The sequence below is a fragment of the Pogoniulus pusillus genome, chromosome 23 (genome assembly GCF_015220805.1).
Source record: "Pogoniulus pusillus isolate bPogPus1 chromosome 23, bPogPus1.pri, whole genome shotgun sequence".
NCBI classification, from domain to species: domain Eukaryota; kingdom Metazoa; phylum Chordata; class Aves; order Piciformes; family Lybiidae; genus Pogoniulus; species Pogoniulus pusillus.
Genome location: NC_087286.1, coordinates 11544679 through 11564477, shown reverse-complemented (window position 1 = coordinate 11564477; position 19799 = coordinate 11544679). Strand labels below are relative to the sequence as shown.

At 42.7% G+C, this 19799-nt stretch overlaps 1 long non-coding RNA gene across 1 annotated transcript in view; it reads left to right on the top strand.

Annotated features, from left to right (window-relative positions):
• Window positions 1-19581, top strand: part of LOC135185649 (uncharacterized) — a 28906-nt gene extending 9325 nt beyond the window's left edge. Inside the window, exon 2 of the long non-coding RNA XR_010306543.1 lies at window positions 19283-19581. This is a non-coding gene — a long non-coding RNA (uncharacterized LOC135185649). The remainder of the gene's footprint in view (window positions 1-19282) is intronic.
• Window positions 19582-19799: the final 218 nt, after the last annotated feature.

Below are 19799 nucleotides of genomic sequence, written 5' to 3'. Positions count from 1 at the left end.
ATTTATTCCCACCGTATGTCTCAGTCTGATTCATTGTGAAAATGTAGTTTTCATTTTTGTACTAAATTGATAGCAATTCCTATGGAAAATGAAAAGAAGCTAAGCTTCAGGAAGATGATTTGTATTGAAGAGACCAAAAGTTCTTACTACAGCCATTTTTAAAAGTTGATACCACCCTAAGCTAAAAAAATTCACTGCAGAAGTTAAACTGAAGTCTTAATGTGGGAAGCTGTAGGCATGCCTTGTCCCTTGTCCTGTCCCTTGTTGTTGAGTGTAGTTATGGCTGTATCTAACATCTCAGATCCCACACTACCATCACTTTGTAGTGTAAGTTTATCGTATTTTTTGTGTGTGAAGACCTATATTATTTGGGATGTAAGCAACAGTGCTCCACAAGTGCCCTTATTGTCTTCAGAGATTCCCAAATTGGAATGGTGCTCATGAGAAAGGTGGAACAAAGGGCGGTGTCTTGGGTCTCCTGGTTCCATGGTGCTGTCCTGCCCTGCTTCAGATGATTCATTTCTCCTCTGAAAATATCTGAGACTGAGGTTGACATGTTGGGGTGAGAAGTCAACAGGGTATTTTTGTGACTTGTTCTAAGCATGGCAGGTAGAGGTCTGGGATCTGAACCCTGAGGGCTTTCAAATCCATGGCATTCACTGCTCAGAGACTGCCTTTGGTGCTCATCTTCCCTGTCCTATTGAAACCATGGTGCCAACTCTTGAAAGAAAGAGAAATCTGCAGCCCAGTAGATAATGTAGTGCTGAGGGAGTTTGGGGCTACATTTTCTGTTCCCAGCAGTGTTGTTAAAAACCTTTGCCCAGGAAGGGAGATTATGTACCTCACTCTTTGGAGGCATGTATATGCTCTGTCTTTTGATGAAGACTCCACCTAGTAGCTCTATGGTCCTGTCTTTCAGCCTCTAGGCCCTTTTAGACTTCCCTTCTGCATCTCAATGAGGTACAGGGGCATCCAGAGTCCACAGCTTCCTAAGTTAGAATAAACTTGTAGATCCCAAAGCAAACAGGTGTGTGGGAGAGAAACTTTGAGATCAAGAGAACAGACAGGCAGTGAACACCATCTGATCTGTCTTCTTATGCGACACTGCTCCGAAATCCCTTGAGTGTTTTGGAGATGGCATTTAGTTTTGTTCTGCGAGTCAGTTTCTGTCAGAACAAAGAAGAAATGGAATAGGCAGAGGAAAATACTTCCAAGGAGTGAGACACTGTCAAAACAATCTTCTTTCTTAATTGCCCTCAATTAAAAAGCATGGTGCTGCAATTTCTCAGCTTACCTGATTTCTCCCTGTTTTTCGTGTGCCCTGGACAGAGCTGTTCTGACATTGCAGACTGCCTTCAATACACAAAATCTTTCTAATAAATCTCAGTCTCGTTTCAGATATTGCCACTGTGCTGAAACTGCTCTTGTGAGGGTTTGTAATGAGGATCTGTTGCTTCAAGCTAACCGAGAAGCTTCTTCTTTCATTGTCTTGATTTATCAGCCGCCATTGATAACGTTGGCCACTGGGTCCTATTACATTGCCTTCAGCACCTGCTGGGTTTTTTGGACTTCAGACTGGCCTGTTTCACATCTTATTTAATGGAGTACTGTCTCTACAGTTATATACTGCAGTCCTTCCCTCACTCTGATGCCTAAAGCTGTTGTGCAATGGGATTTGGTGGTGCAATTTACCATGAGAGCACTGTAGTATAGGAAAAGTCTCTCTTTAGTTAATTTTTTAGATCTAGCAGGCACACTTGGTGTACAAGGGTGATAATTGTTTGGGAAGTTACACAGCTGTTTGTTTATGGATCTGTATGGTAATGTAATGTCTAACAACACTTGACACTTGCATGTAACTGATTGGGATTCTAAGACCATATGGTGTTAAACTTGCAGGGTTTGTGTTGATAAAAATCTCTTCTAAAGTGATTTTAAAAGGCAAGATACACTGCTACAAGCATTCTTCCACTCTCATCAGGATGAGCTGAGAGAATGTTGTTCTTCCTATTCATAAGTCATGTCTGCTATACAAACCTTTCTACTGTTTCTGTCATTCCCTGGTATTCATGTGGAGCACATAACTTGGAGCTTGGACATCAGAACATTTGATGTGGAAAACATTCCAGGGGAGAAGTTTGTTCCCTACCTCTGCTCCTTGTATTTGCAGGCCATAGACATCTCCTTTCTGTTCTGGATCTCTGCTTTCAATCCACTTGGTGACATCCTGTGCAACAGAAGTGATATGCTGCTTCTCTGTTGCAGGGCTTTGGCAGATGTGGTGCCAACATCCCTCCAGACTGAATCTGACTGAAACTAGCCCTCTGCATGTGTCATTTAAAGCTGTCCTGTGTTCAGCTGGGATAGGGCTGGTTCTCACAAGAAGCTGGGAGAAGGACAGCCAGGATAGCTGCCCCAAGCTAGCCAGCAGTACAGTGTGTCATACTCAGTACACAATCCAGGAGGCTGGCTGGGCAGGAGGGATCAAGGCTCTAAACGGGCTGAGAGTCAGGTTCTGGAAGGTCAGCAGCTGCACTGTGCATCACAGCCTTTATATATTCCTTTAGCAGTAGTATTGTTATCTCTTCTCTCACTCTGGCCTATTAAATTGTCCTTATCTCAAGCCACAAGTGCTTAGCCTTTGCTTTCAGTTCTCCTTCTCATCCCACTCTGGGGCAAGGCATGAATTAGCAGCCCCATGGTGCTTCATTGGTCCTGAGCCACAACATTTATCTGGAAGTTATGAATTGGGTTTGATATATTTGCTGGGAAACTGCCTGAACATCATTATTAATTAACAAAACAGTGATTGCTTTTACTAATTCATATCTCATGACCTTCTGAGATAAATACTCCTCATCCTGATAATTCTAGAGATTTTTAGTGGTGAGGATGTGAATCTGAGATTTCTATCCACTGATTCGATATTGAGTCAGTCTACACTAGATGGGTTGGTACCTACAACAGAAAGCAGTAATGAGATTAAAAGGGATTGCTTTTTGCTTTGCTTTCTTTTCTTTTATTCTTTTTGTTCATTTGTTTGTTTGTCTGAGGCCATCCCTCACTTCTATCTTAGGTCTCTTGATAAAATTGTCTCTAGCAAAACAGGGGAACCTAAGTATTGCTTACATGACCCCTTCCATTGCCAGGGTATTTTGAGGGGATTTTTTGCTGTCTGCATTTTTCCCTTTCCAGTTTATCATTTTTCTTGTGGACAGCCATATCAGATACATTGATGTAAGAGGGATGGTGAGATTATTTTGCAGTCACATCTGCAAGGCCTCCAAAAAGCCTGTGCTCCCTAGCCCATCATTGTCCATGCAGTTAGAACAATACTTTGCCACATCCATTTTTGTTGTGTGCAAATTCATGGACATTATATTATGAGATGAAAATGCCACAGCCCTAACCCATCCTAAATGTCTTGGATACATCTCACCTTCCTGTATATCTGTGTTCATGGCCACGAAATGCACGTGGACTCCTCTTCCTGCTTGATAGAGAAGTTTCTCCAGTGTGCAAAAACCACCCTTCATTTATAATGGCAGCTTCAGAACCTCCTTACACCTTGTTTTTCCATATAAACCTATCTCTGGCCTAACAGGGCTGTGCTCAGTAGGCAGGATGTCTGCCTTTAATGCATGATGGAATTTCCTCTTTTGTGTTTTCTGATGGATTTCTGCAAATTTTCTTTGCTGATGTAAAAGCAAGGTTTGTGGCTGTGGAGGGCTCCTTACAGAGGACCTGTACCTATGCCTGCCCCATGACATAAAATTGTCAGGGAATAATCATGAACTCTGGTCCCCAGACCACTTATTTCTTAGGTGTAAGCATGTCTGAGAGGCTCCCCTCCAGCTCTCCTAGGCAGCTGGCAGGACAGCATAGCAGGATGCCAGGCTCTGAGGGGGCAGAGCTGGGGCAGCACTCCAACCACAGACCCAGTCAGCCAGTGCTAGCTGCTCTCAGGGCCAGTGTGTGGTTAGCATTGGTGCTTTATTCCTTTCAGACACAGCTAACAAACCTGCATCTTAAGAGGGGAAAATCGTGAGGTGGGAGCCAGCAGCTACTCCCAGAGAAAACCTCAGGTAGTTTGGGATTAAGGATGGGAAACCTGTTGGGTCAGAGGCAAGTCACTGCTGAAAATCCCAGGCAGATTAGAGCCTATTTCTACAGCAATTTAATTTGGTGTTCTCTGAGCTGCAATTGAAAAGGGAAAAGGTATAAAGAAGTGGTATCTACTGGCTTGCCATGCAATGACTCCCACCTGCCTGTGGGCAGAGCTTCCACCCTGGTTCTTCACCTTCAGCAGTGCTAACCAAGCAACTGCAATGTTAACTTACTGTAAGCCAGATGAGACTTCTGATTTTGCAAGATCCTTCTGATAGCAGCCCGACCTTCAGCATGCTAGGGCATTAACTGCATTGGGGGTTTTCCATATTAGAGATGGGCTTGCAGGATGAAATTCAGTCAGCTTTGTTAGGCATTTAGCTCCAGTGTTTTGGTTCAGCCTCATTTCTGCTGCATTACACTTCACAGTTTCCATTAAGTGAAGTGTAATTTTAAAATGTGGGAAGAAGCCCCCTTTTGAAAGCACTTTTGCTATCATCTTTGCATGGCCCTCACTTTCAAATGTAGCAAAGTAAAGCAATGTGGAATCCATTCATTAAATGACACATTAAGCAGGCAGTGACTTTTTTCTATATTGCCTGCAATAAAATATATTCTAAGTACTTCATATTTCATTAAAATTATCAGCCAAATGATTTCCATCTAATGTTATTTCTGCTTTTAATAAAAAGGCCCTGAAAAATGAATAACTGAACATTTTTCCTTCCTTTCTTTCTCTTTTCTACAATTATGATGTTGAAAATACCCCACAAGTGAGGGAATGACCCATAAATTGAGTTATGAAGGTCATATCCTATGAGGAGCAGATATTTTCCATATATCTGTAAAGGTACTACTGGGTGTAAGCTATTTTAAGTCAGGGTGAATCTTAAAGCTGTGCTCTGAGCATGATGTAAGACTGTTTACTGTAATCCCTACTGAATTTGAAGTGTATGTTTGAAAGACCTGTAGGTAATCAATCGTTGATCTTTCTGAAGGTGCTGTGGTCACATTAACTTCCTATCAACAGGATTTGCTTAAACTCTTTAGTTTAAAGTAGGCTTCAAAGCTTTGTTGAAAGCTGGAGCTGTGACAATTAGATTATTTCACCTTGGTGCTGCTCATTGTTTACTGATTACAGACTTCTAAATCAGAGAAATTACTGAATCTGAAAGGATAATTTAGGGGGGGGAAAGACCTTGTAGATAGAATAATTCTGTTTCTTTTGATCTTAAGCTTCTTGTGAACACAGATAAATGTAAGCTTTGCAGCAAGTATCTCAGATGGGTGCCAGACACCCTGGAAAATCTGTAAGGTAGGAGAACAGCTCACCCAGAAGCTACAAAGAAAAGTAAATCCATGAGGTGTTTTGAAATAATCTGTATTTATAGGAGTAAAGATAATTCAGAGAACCATGTTCACAATAATGACACAATTGCTAGAAACAAAGGTTTCCACTTGAACAGTTCAGAGATGTTTGCGTGGCTACAGGAGAGGCACTTTGGAAGTTCTTTAGCTTTTAATAAGGTAGTTAGTGAGGATTGTCTCTTAATTTTGAGTGCTAATGTAATAGGAACAGGTCACATCATAGAAAGGAACTTATGAGAAACTGTTTGCCCTGAAGCACAGCAATGAGGATTAATATAAAGCATGTGGGTTTATCACATAATAATGTGCTATTTTTTAACAGCTTTAATATGAGCTGTAATTATAAGTATCCCATCTGCAGAATTAGGAAAGAATACTGAGATAAAGAGAGGAAAAAATAATATATTTGGGTCAAGAAATTAAAGATGAAGCAGCAAAGAAGAACAATTACTTCTCGGTGCTACAGTTTGAAAGTCACAGCCACATTCCATCCCCAAACTCTGTGAAGACATGCAGACAGCCAAGTACAGACCTGCAGCAGCACAGAGGGAACGGTGTGCTGGAGGAAATAACACAATCAGATGATTTATCTGGCTGGATACTTCTTTTGATGACCAGAAACTAAGTGTTTTATCTTGGATGGTCTTCCTAAGCTAAGAAGTGTTTTTCCTCACTTGTTAAGATTCAGAACAGCGGGGCTTCAGGGGCTGGGGGCTGTCAAAACCCAGGCACTCACTCCCCATTCTGTTTGAATGTCATTTAGCAGATTTTTCACAGACCACCTTAATTCCTTTCTCTCGGATCAGGCTGCTTAGCTTCTGCACCTTACGTGCTGCAGGTGTCCCCTTAGAGATACCGAGGCTCTAACCTCATCAGTACCCTGCCGAGACCTTTATCAGTTGCAGGCAGAGAGTTTTCTGATTGGATTAAAGATTGATTACACGCTAATCACACCATCTAGACAGGCAGACAGGCAGCTTGTGGTCAATGGGATCTTGTAATCAGTGCTGGGATAATAACATGCATACAGCTGGGATTGTTGAACAGCAGGTTTCGAGGCACAACCTCCATACTCCAAAAAAGACCATTTATGTCTTAGACATCTTCAGGAAGAAATGGATAGTCAATTTGCCAACAGAAACCATAGATGAAACTATTTCCCAAAGCATTAAGACTGATAAGTGACTTCACTTCCAAAAACAGTCTGCAGAAAAGTTGATTATCAAGAGAGGGGATCCTGCCCCTTTGCTCTGCTGAGACCCCACCTAAAATACTGCCTCCAGTTCTGGTGTCCCCAGCAGAAGTCAGACACAGAGCTGATAGAGTACATTCAAAGGAGGCCATAAAAATGATCCAAGGGCTGGAGCAGCTCTGCCATGAGGACAGGCTGAGGGAGCTGGGGGTGTTCAGCATGGAGAAGAGAAGGCTTCAGGGGGCCCTTCCAGTACTTGAAGAGATCCTGCAGGAAGGCTGCAAAGGGTCTTTTCTTCAGGGTGTCTAGAGACAGGACAAAGGAGAATGGTTTGGAGCTGAGGAAGAAGTTCTTCAGTGTGAAGGTGGTGAGACTCTGGAATAGGCTGCCTAGGGAGGCTGTGGCTGCCTCCTGACTGGGATTGTTGGAGGCCAGGTTGGATGAGGCCTTGAGTAGCTGAGTCTTGTTGAGAGGAGTCCCTGCCCAAGGTTGGAGTAGGTGATCTCTGAGGTCTCTTCCAATCTAGGCCATTCTAGGATTCAAGAAATGCATGACAGTAAGTTTGAATAGAAGGCTGTGCAGCAACACCTAACACCACTATAATATAATTGGATACCAAATGCATGAGGGTATTCACACTTCCAGAGTGCAGCAATAAAATACATTTCAGCGTTTCTTTGAACTTGTAAACATGGGCAGATAATGATTATCTCGTGCTCTGTTTGCAGCTATAATTACAATACCTGCAGCATGGCAACAGTGAACAGAATCTTAATCATGAAGGGTGGTTACATCGTAGACAAGATTCACCTAACGTTTAATTCATTATCAAAACTGTTTCCTTATACAGTTCGAAGACAAGTAAAATTCAGGACTAAGAGATATTCTGTTTTCAGTTTCTCATTAGGGAACAGATTATTTTTTTAAAAAATTTGTCTAAAATTAGGAGAAAAAATAAACATAGAATCATAGAGTGGCTTAGGTTGGAAGAGACATTAAATCTGTGCTAAGGTATTTAATGTCACACTTGGTTACTCCACAGAAGGGAATGCATCTTATAAGAAAATTGGAAAGTGAAAAAGCTCATGCTGTTGTATATTGGTTTTATTTTTGCTTCTGGAAAAACTGAATTCCTTCACAGTGATTTTAAAATTTAAGAGAGGCTTTCTCCTTTGACATGTTGAAAAGCCTGCAGAGGTTGGTAGATGCATTGATTACTTTATTGTCCTCTTTCTCCATGAATGAACTTTTCCTTTCTTATGTTGTTGCAGCCTCTTAAAACCCAAATCTAAGCTTAATGCAGGGATGAAAATATTCCTTTTCCCCAGGATTCAGATACAGTCAGTGCAAATTTTGTAGGCTTTACTTGAGGATCAGTGAAAATTCAACACCTCACTTCTACCTGAAGGACAGAAATACAGATCTCCTTCCAAACCTCTAAATGAAGATGGTTTCACTCTAAATTGTGCGGCAGCTCAAGTGCTGGAGCCTCTCCCTTTGTAACCTCTAGCACAAACAAGATCTGCCCTACCAAGCCAAGAGTTTCTCATTTTCCTATGGATCAGAAACATTTGTGATAGGTTGGCAAAAGGAATTGGTGTCTTTTTAAAACATTTCTTGATGTGGATAACTGAAGAATCTGAGGGTGAAAATGATCTGTTGAGTGCAACATGTTTAGCAACAACTAAGGAGGAGAGAAAAATGCTACTTGCTGTGTATGAATAGCAGTTATAGGTCAGTGGAGCTCTCAGTAGGTAAGACAAAAAAGGGCCAACTGTGAGAAATTCCATAAAAATACACTTTGCTTATCCTGATTGCCTTTTTTTTTTAAGTAATTAACTAAAGTCTCCATAAAGAAAAGATTCCAGGAATGCATCCATCCACTCATCCCTGCACACTCATGTACCAATATTAAGTTCTAATCAATTCCATTGAGCAAATTCATAATGTGTAGTGAAGGTCTATATAGAACATTTCCATTAAAAACTCATCTGCTGAACAGAAACATCTCTGATGGAAATCTACATCACAGGCAAGGTACTGATTTAAACCATGAACTGTCTATTTACCCTCATTTAGTTACAGATTGCCACGAGGTAATTCATATTTAGCACTTTAACTCAAGGTAAGGGGAAAAGGGAAAGTTGGAAGTCAGCATAAGATATGAATATATGTGATAAAAATTCTATAGCAATGATCATTGCCTCTTAATAGAGTTGTTGAAGGTTAAGGGAGAGGTTTTCAAAAAGAGAAAAGTTCCCCATCATTTAATGTTGTGCTGATGAAATGACAAAGTAATAATTTCACTCAGGGTTGTGAAATTGGTGCAAAGTTGGAAAATTAAATGATAGGCAAGATGGTGTAAAGAATAAAACATCCCTTCCAGAACCCAGGAATGAAGAGCAGGAACTTTCAGCTTGATGGGTGACCAGAGTGAGGTAGGCTCTAAGCATGAACACAGCAAGGAATAAAAAATGAAGCCAACAAGGGTGTTTGCTAACAAGTCCTGAGAAACCTTGTGAAATGCTCGTAGTGATACTGGGAGCTGCACAGGAGGAGTGATCAAGCAAAGTGCTACACCAAGCTGCCCCACTTTGAGGCCAGGAGCTACTTGGGACTGGAGGACAGAAATGACTCTTACCCCTATCCAATCAACTAGACCAGTGCTTCATCTAGTCTTTTCTTGAACACCTCCAGGGACAGCCCATTCCAATGCAAATCGCTATCTCTGGGAAGAACTTCCTCCTAACATCCAGCCTATACCATCCTTGGCACAACTTGAGACTGTGTCCCCTTGTTCTGTTGGTGGTTGCCTGGGAGAAAAGACCAACCCCCACCTGGCTACAACCTCCCTTCCAGTAGTTGTAGACAGCAATGAGGTCACCCCTGAGCCTCCTCTAGGCTAAACAACCCCAGCTCCTCAATCGTTCCTAGTAGGGTTTGTGCTCCAGGCCCCTCACCAGCTTCGTTGCCCTTCTCTGGACATGTTCCAGCACCTCAACATCTCTCTTGAATTGAGGGGCCCAGAACTGGACACAGCACTCAAGGTGTGGCCTGACCAGTGCTGAGTACAGGGGAAGAATAACCTCCCTTGTCCTACTGGCCACACTGTTCCTGATACAGGCCAGGATGCCACTGGCTCTCCTGCCCACCTGGACACACTGCTGGCTCATGTTCAGCTCCTATCTACCAGTACCCCCAGGTCCCTTTCTTCCTGACTGCTCTCCAGCCACTCTGTCCCCAGCCTGTAGCACCGCGTGGGGTTGCTGTGGCCAAAGTGTAAAATGCTGCACTTGGCCTTATTAAATCTCATCCCATTGGCCTCTGCCTACTTATCCAGCCTGTCAAGGTCTCTCTCAGGGCTCTCCTGCCCTCCAACAGATCAACACCTGCTTATTTCCCTGGAATGTGTCTCTGTCCCTATAGTTTTGTTAAGGGAGACCTAGGATCCCTCAGACTACCACACAAGCTCAAATGGGAAAAGTCTGGGTAAGCAAAAGCAGTATTTGTGAAAGCAAAAAAGGGTATCTTGAAGGTGAAGTGAGGCTTGTCTCTTTGGCAATACCCTGTAAAGTAAAGCTGTATTATCTGCAGATTTGCATTTGAAGTCAGCTAACCGAACACATTCTGAATGCAGTGGTGTTAAAGTGCACACCATACTCTGCCCCCAGATGAATATCTCTGTGGAGCACACTATGCTTAATAAAATTAAAGTCCCAAAGTAACCACAAAGGTAAATAATTCATAGTTCTATTTCCTTCTCTTCTGCCTGAACACAGTTTCCTCAAGCAAATTGAAGAAAGAGGCAGCTTGTACATCTTGTGAGGAGTTTAGAACTGCTATGTTCCTTGGGAGAAAAAAGTTGGAGGGCTGGTGTACATCTTACTGCAGACAGCTCACATTGTGTGATTCCTCCCCACACATCTAGCACCAGAACAGCCTTTGCTCCAAGAGAGGCCAAGCCCAAGTGGGACAAAGTCTCTTACTACTCTTAAGGAGAACATTTGGTGGGAATGGTGAGCTTGTGGTAGCCAGTATTGATAAAAAAGTAGCAAGATGTTATTTTAAACCAGAAAAAAAAACATATTCTGAAGCAAAGAACCAGTAAAGCCACAGGGATTTTTTGTTCTCTAGAATTGCTGAGGGGGTTACAGACAAGAGGATCTAGTATATGGATTTGCTGCTCACTATGTTTGTTTGCTGGGTTTTTTTTAAGCTGAAAAATCTATTTACATCCCTTAAGTCTTCAAAGAAAATGTTACTTGCAGAATTGTTTTAGGGGATGCCAGAAATGCTGTGCTATACCATAGTGCAGGGATTACAGAAGTCAAATAAATTTCTTTCCAGTTTCTAAACATAAATTACATTAACTTTTTATGCTTCCATCTTTCTCCTGCTTTTATTAAATGTAGCACCGTGTTTCATGTAGTAATCTCCACTGTTGTGTAATGAAGGCATCTGAGGTACCAGATCCCCGTTGAAGGCAGTCTCAATGGTGTTGAGCTGCTAGATTATGAAAGATTGCTCTTGGCTATCATGGCAAAATTAACAGGTTTTTGTTTGCAAAGTTTATTCCTGCCCTACAAAAGCAGCTGTGAGGAATGTGTAGTTTATTTTACAGTTGATGAAATCGAGACAAGTTTGCTTTGCTTTCTTAAACAAAAGACTGTTTACTTCAGAAGTGTCCAATATTATCACACACAATATCATCATAATGCACTTAGAAATAGTAAGTGTTAAGTTAGAGGTTTGTTTGTAGAGTAAGGGAACTTCCTAATGCAGTCTGGTACACCTCTAACATGAGAATGTACAATGGCCATCAATAAAGAAGTGAGATGAATAAATAGAAAAAAAATCATTACCATAGCATCCTAGAATGTCTTAAGTTAGATGAGCTCTGAAGTCTCTTTCACTCCAACCTCCCCACCATGGGCAGGGACACCTCTCAGCTAGACTCAGCTGCTCAAGGTCTCATCCAACCTGGCCTCCAACACCCCCAGGCAGAAGGCAGCCATAGCCTCCCTGAGCAGCCTATTCCAGAGTCTCACCACCCTCCTACTGAAGAACTTCTTCCTCAGCTCCACCCTAACCCTGCTCTGCCTCAGCTTCAAACCATTCCCCCTTGTCCTGTCTCTGGACACCCTGATGAAAAGTCCCTCTGCAGCCTTCCTCTGGATCTCATTCAGTGACTTCATTTCAAGCATCACAGTTTGGTTTATTTAAGGCAGAAACCACATCAGATATTACCTTGGTCTTTTTTTATTTTGTGGTATTTAATCTAATTTGGGGAGGCTGAGTAGAGTGGAACTTCTGCTCAAGCACTGTCAGGCTTTATGATTTCAGAACAAAAGCTTCTGCTTGTGGGTGAATGCAGACAGTGTCACACATGCCTGCTGCCAGCTGCAACTCAGATGATGATCCTAAGTAATGTACGATGAGCTTTTGTCTTCTCAGTCCCTGTTAGGTTCAGGTAACAGTTCAATCCCCATCAGATGGTGACAAAGCCTGCTCTCTTCATGCTCCTTTTGAGTGCTCAGCAGCATGGTTGAGATGAAATCCTGACTCCACTTCCTCTGTGCACAGGGCACAAAGGAGAGCACCACAGTGCTCAAATCAAGTAGACAAACTTGGGTGTGTTTCTTTGGAACCAGTCTGGGCTTCGTGTTTCCTGCTATACTGTGTATTGTCCCTACTTAAAATAGATTGGAAACACACACACAGAGAGAAATAACTTTGTAAGCATCAGGGCAGTATGCAATGGATTGGTTGCTTCAATGCAAAGGTGCTTTGAAACCAAGCATTTGATATTATCATTTCCAACTGACTGTATGAATAGGTATTTAGCAAGATAATCAGGCTTTTATTTAAAAAGAAAAGTAGCTTTATGATATAGACATCTAACTCCTTCTATGTGATAATGATAAATGAAGAATCCATAGTAACCATCAATAAAGACTTACAGTGAAATGCAGTGGTGGAATTTCAACACAGGCAGTCCCTACTGGCTTTGAAGCATTGTGCAAACACATGAAGCACAGTAAAAATCCTTTGGCTCTGTGACTCGTGGTCACAAACATGCCCTGCTGTGTACAAAGGGCTCACATTGTTGCATCTTTCTCTTGTGAGCACCATAGTAAGGTCTTTGATCCATAGTGACCACCTTTTCCCATAAAATATGTAGGTATATATTATCTTTGACATTTTTGCCCATTAGCTTTGGCTGAAATTAGCCAAAGAACCCCAGAAGCTTTAAGGGGAGAGTAAGAGGAGTAAACACAGAATTCTCAGCAAGCTGGTGGAGGAAAGGATTGCCCAAAAGAGTCTCGGTCAGACAGGAATGAGATGAAGCTCTCATCAGTGTCAATTACCACATAAATTTAGTGATCTGATTCCCACTGGCACATTTTATATTTGTACTGGTGATTTTCACTGACATTTTACTCAAATGTAAATGTAGCTCCATAGAGGCAAAGAAAACTTGTGCATGAAGAATAGTGAAATCCAGATTAATTTTTAATGCTGGGTGATAAGTCTGAACTACTTATTTTACTGCTTAGGATTTGGCATGATCAAATTCTGCGTGATAAATCTATCTCCCAGATAAAACCCATCGCTAGGCCAAATTCCTCTCTGCTTTGAACTCATGGTTTTATTTATGGCTATAATTTGATCAATGATTTGAATAGGAGGCTTTACACCATACATCTGTTATGCCAAAAAAAAAATAGAGTGTGGTTTTTACTGTGTGGTGCATGTGAGGAGCTGACACCAAATGCTCTCATCTATTACAGGGAGGCAGCTCTGCTCACAGGAGGTATGTGTAAATTTAGTGGTGTGTAGTTTCATTCTCCACCTGAGGTGTACTGCTGTCAAAAGAGGCTGCTCCCCTCTCTGCTAATTGCGTGCTCTCCTTGTCCCTGCACTGGATGCAGTAATTAGACTTCAGGATGGGAGTGAGTTGTGTGCACCATGGGTTACTTTTCTGTCACACAAAGCAGGCAGCCTGGACTCCATCGTCCTAAATGGTTGCTTTCTGGCTTTCATTGGTGCTTAGAAGAAAGTAACATGTAACTGGCAGGTGGAAATTGATGATTAATTCTTCCTTATTTTGAGAAGAGAAAGGAAAGGAGAGAATGTAACATGGCACGCATCTTAAACTGACCAAACAGGAGACAGTTCTAATTCTTATGGCTGAACTGTGAGGTCTTTTCAGGTTGTCCTGCCAGACCTTTGTGGCTTTGCAGATGGCTCTGGCCATCTCAAAAACAAAAATGCACCAGAGCAGCTCTGGAGATGCAGCTGGCTCTGGATGGTAAAGCAAGCAGTTGTCTAGGGCAGAAGACTTCTGGGACAAGGTGGTAGAAGGTAACATCAGAAACAGAATTTCCCAGAGATCTTTTTTTTCTAGGACATTTTGACTCCCATAAGTTTTAGTGAGGTTGGAAACCATAGTCCAGAACAGCCACATGTGGTTGAGTTTTAAACAGTATGGAAGTATCTGTGTAATGATGGATCAAAGCACAGGAAACTCTCTTTACAGATGGGTTTTCAGTGTTGTGGTTATTGTGGTTTGCTTGGGTTTTCTCCTGGAATTCAAAGGCAGATTGTACGTTATTCACTTCTGTAACTCAGATGGCAGCAGAGTGGTGAAATGTAATGTTGAGGATCCATCAAAGACTCGGCTGGTAGGAGCAGGACTAAGAAGGTGTTGCTGCAAGTCTGTCTAATTCTGATGGTCTTCAAGCATCTTTGCTGTGGAATATAGAGAAAGAGTTGGACGAAATGCATCCTAGATATTAAAACCCCCTTGAAAAGAGAATAGGACTCAGGGTTAAGAGCTGATGCCAATCAATATGCGTGACAGTAAATGAGAAAAAGACACAGGAGTGTTTCAGAGGGGAGCAGCAGGGACACTGAGCAGACCCTAATTAGGTAGACAGCACTTCCTGAGGCAATCTGAAGATCCTACAGGTGCCACCCAACAGTTATGAAAAGAGGATGGGCATTACTGAGGACCAGAATCACTTGAAACCCCACCCTGTTAAGTTCCATCACTGTGTCTACATCTGAGAGGAGATAAAAGAGAGCAGTCCTCTGATACTCTATGAGACTCATTAAGCAGAAAGATGGAGGGAAAAGTTCAGCTGGAACATGGTGCCAGGTCCATCTGTAGAGCTGTAACTAGTGGAGTCCCCCAGAGATCATTGCTGGGTCCAGAGCTGTTCAGCATCTTCATCAATGACACTGATGAGAGGAGAGACAGCTCAGCAAGTTTGCTGATGACACCAAACTGGGAGGCTTGGCTGATACAGCTGAAGGCTGACCTGGACAGACTGGAGAGCTGGGCACAGAGGAATCAAATGAGGTTCAACAAGGACAAGTGCAGTCCTGCATCTAGGAAGGAATAATAAACTGCACCAGTACAGCTGGGAGGTGATCTGCTGGAGACCAGCCCTGCAGAGAGGGACCTGGGAGTCCTGGTGGATAACAAGTTATCCATGGCACTTCAATGTGCCCTTGTGGCCAAGAAGGCAAATGGAATACCGGGGCGTGTTAAGAAGAGTGTATCCAGAGAGTTGAGGGAGGTTCTCCTCCTTCTCCACTCTGCCCTGGTGAGATTTCATCCTGAATACCGTGTTCAGTTTTGGGCTCCCCAGTTTAAGAGGGACAGGGATCAGCTGGAGAGGGTCCAGCAGAGTGCTACAAGGATGATTAGGAAACTGGAGCACTGCTTGATGAGGAGAGGCTGAGGGATCTGGGGCTTTTTAGTCTGGAGAATAGAAGACCAAGAGGGGATTTAATAAAGGTTTATAAATATCTGAAGGCTGGGGGTCAGGAGCTGGGAGATAGGCTCTGTTCACTTGCTCCCTGGGATAGGACAAGGAGCAATGGATGGAAGCTGCAGGTTCCACCTCAACACAAGGGGGAACTTCTTTACTGTAAGGGTCACAGAACACTGGAACAGGCTTTCCAGAGACACTGTCAAGTCTCCTTCTCTGGAGACTTTCAAGGCCCGTCTGGATGTGTTCCTCTGTGATCTGAGCTAGATTATATGGTCCTGCTCTGGCACAGGAGTTGGACTCAATGATCTCTTTGGGTCCCTTCCAACCCCTGACATCCTGTGATCCAGAGAAGATAGAAGAGAACTGCAGTCTGATGCAGAGAACATAAAGCAGACTTTTCTTCTCTTGCTACAAAAGTGCAATGAATTTCCACTGACCCACAGGAAATTTTTCCAATGGAAAACTACAGAACTAAAGTGGAATTAAATCTACCTAAGGAAGATGTTTTGTTTATGAGCCCCTTTGGTGATAAGATGCCTTGGTCTTTCAGTATTTAGAGGGGTCACAAAGCTGTGGCAATTGAGAGTGTTAGTGATGTGTTCAAAATGCAGTCTGCAGGCATTTGGCTGGACGATGTTTCTCTTTCTCCACTAAGTGCTGGCATCACCAAAAAGGATCACTTAAGAGTGATCTCTGTTGGACTAGGAATCAAAAGCAAATGAAGGTTTCTCTTCCTCAGAAGAGAATGATTTGCCAGTCATGGTCAGAAAAAGGACATAGAGATGTGTTTTGCAGGTGACATGCTATGACAGATCAAGAGAAAATCTCAGTGCATCTGACTGCCTGCCTCCTGGGCTACTCATATCACAGCACACATCATGGGAGCAGCCAAGACGTGCATTACAGCTTCTTAAATACAGGCAGAGAAAAACAGCCACTGTATTGCTACATTTCCCACTACTAGCAAGCCTTGGGTTAAGAGTTTTGTCCTTGGCAGGTTCTCATTTTCTGACATTTGATAGAAAGGGCCATCTGTGATGATGCTTACTTCTTTAAGACAACTCTGTTACAGACTTGAGTGGTTGAGGTTGCAAATCCCCAAGGAAATAAGCTGGGAGAATGTGAACAGAGGCAATGCCACATGTGTAGGCTGCCATTAGCTCAGGCTTCACTCACAGATGAAATGCAAAAGTCCAAGTAAATGTTTACATACATGGGAGTGTTTAAATCACCACTGAAACCTGCACACACCCATCAGGAAAAGCACAGATTTTCACTCTCTGAGGCATCATCTGAATGCAGCAAACAATATGTGTAAATAATTCTTCATGGTCACTCTATCGACATCGTGTTGTCATAAAATTCCTCAGTGGATTACCCAGCAATGATTCCCTTAAACATTTCAGCAATGGATTGTGTCCCTATTGAATCCTGGAGGAGATGACATTGAAGTGCAGGCAGTCAGTATGATCAAGTAAAAATTTTTGTCTTAAAATTCTGAATTACAACAACAATTTGCAAGCAAGAACAAACCTATCAGAATTCACTGATTCTGCAATATTGAGTCTTGTATGTCAAATAAACAAACTACTCAATTTTTAGATCCCAGTTTGGCAGCACCTCTCTTTCCAGAGGCATTTTCTGTGCCTTTTTCTTTTCCCTTTCAAGATTTCACCTATAATTTCTAGTGGAAGATTATGTAGAGAGTGAATTTTCTTTAAATGAAGCAGTTCCTTTTGTTAGCCATGCAGTGCATTTAGACCCTGTGTGCATCCACACTGCTAAGCATGTGTTGTGGAAAGAGCCCTCAGCAATGTACCAGTTTCCTAGGTCTTGTCAGCTGTGTGGTACAGCATCACACTCTGGGAAAAATAGTTGTATAATTTTGTTCAGAAAAAGTCTTCAGGGATATTTCACGTAAAGGGATTTTATTCACTGAGTATGATAGGAGTCAAAATCTCTTAGACTTGTTGCCAGAGCTATTCTTGACTGCCACTGCTGGTATTTTCTATACATACAAAATGTACTTTCCTTCAGAATTCAGGGATGGATTCTTGTAAAAGGCTTCAATAAATGATAGAAATACATTTCCTGCCTTTACATATAATTATGCAAAATAAGGATCTTCAATTTTAAACTTGCTTGTCATTCTAGCGGGGAAAATGTGCTTAAGAAAGGGTAGATGGTATCATCTGCTGAAGCACTGCCGTATAACTAAGGATAAAAATTGGGGTTTCAGAAGATGTCTATCATTTACTGAAAAAGCAGGGATGTTCAGGGACTCAGTCTATTACAAACTTCTGCAGATAGCGTTATTCTGCGCTTGTAGGGAGCTCAGCTCCTCGCTGCCACTCCCACATCTCTAAAGCGCAGGCGAGCAGGATATGGAGAGATTCCACTGATCAGCTGCTAAAAGGCAGCAGCATTGCCCCGAGAGCTTGCAGCTTCCCGGGCGGTTTGCAGGAAGCTCTTCCATCAAACATTGCTTATCAAAGGCTTCAAATTAGTAGATACCAGGATAAAATACCTGCAGTACGAAGAAGAGAGAAAACTTAAACTCTCTTTTCAATGCTTAATTTGCGGGAGTGAAAGTGGGTTAGTGACAGCAAACACAAGGATCCATTAAGTCGGTTACTATTGTCCCAAAGGCTCCCGCTGCAAACACACTGCAAGGTTATGGTGCTTACTGTCCAACAGCCCCCTGAAGGAGCTTGCCTAGCTACTTGCTCTGAGCAGACCTTAGTGCAAACGTAGGGTTTGGAATGCCTGCTAATTTCTTCTCGCCACCCGTGCCGGTGTCCTCACGGGCACACGCAGCTCGGCCGTTCCGTAGCTGAGAGCCGGGAGTCGGCAAGGCGCGGCTGGGGGCAGCGGGCGTTTCATTTCGTGTGCTAGACACATTGCTTGCCGCTTCAGTCACAGCAGTGCTCTCTCTTCAAATAAAATACAAGCAAGGAGGGGAAAAGTTAAAAGTTCTAGGTGGAAAACGTGCTGCCACAATTGTTAAGAGATCAGTGGCAGCTGTTTCGCAACGCTTCGAGAACAGTTAACGTTCTACGGGCAACTTTTGTCTTTGGTGGAGCTGCCTCTTTGACTGCACTGCCCATTGAACAGAAACCTGCCTATGGCCTGAGCCTCCTCCTGCCGAGACTTCAGCACCTCAGTCAAGCGTGCTGCCTTTTGGACTGTTTTCAGCATTCATGGGAGCTCTCCACCACTACTCTGGCCACCTTCCTCTTTATTTCTCACCTGTCCGATAAGTTTTTTGCCTTCTGGTCCATTTCAACCAGCTTGGAGATAGTGGCTGGAGAAAATTAAATTCCTGCGAGTACTGTGAAAAGCAGTAGCGATATGACACCGTTATGAAACTGCTGCCACACTTCTGTGAACATCCTGCTGTCTAGGAAGCTTTATCTGATTTTATATAGACAAAATAATAGAAAAATAAGTGGCTAAGACTCAGACTTGTGAACTGCTGCAGAAGACAGCTGTACAGATGTCTGTGCTGCTGCACGGCCTGCTCCTCCTCATGTTCTCTTGTTAAGGGATTGTAATCTCCCTGGCTGGGGCAGTGCTGCTAACACAAACAGAACTGGGACCCCAATTTGCTTTGATATAGGTGGACAATTTCATGACATGAAGGCAGGAGGCACCTCTGTGCAAGAAGTACAATACCAACGGTTCTCACACCTGCTTTAAATAACTCTTTAACACAAAATATGATGGAAGCCCAGCAGTCTGCTCATTGATGTAACCGTTTAGTTCCAACTTCACAAAGTGGAAGCAAGCCTGTTAACATCAGCAGCTAATTACAGCATTTCCTTCTCCTCAGACACATAAAAGAGGCTGTGAAGTGCAGAAGGGAGAGACTGCAGCAGCAGCAGATTGACGCTCTTCGTTTTAAATTAAATCTGGCTGAAGATGGAATGCGTTAGAGTGGACAGCAGTGATAATAGAGACAGCTCCTTTCCTGTGTCTCTGTATAAATTAACTACCTTTAAGTGCTGTTTGGACAACAAAGCTTCATCAGTTTTCCTCCTAGCTCCACATATGCTGCAATAATTACAAGCATAACTTTATTTACTGCTGGCAGCAGAAGTATGAATAAATGATGTCTCGTTGCTGTGGTCATGTTCTCTCTTTGGCCTCTTCTCTCATTCTGCTCTATCTCAAATCATGTCCTCTGCTCTGGCAGTACTATGAAACACAAAGCTGGCAGATGTCTTGCTGCGTGACATATTTCCCTTTGCACTCAGGTCTTTAAACATTCAATCTGCCTATTTTCTGAAGGAAATGTGAGGCTATGATAGAAAAAGAGAGTGCCTGTACTGCTCATGCAGTGCAGTGGT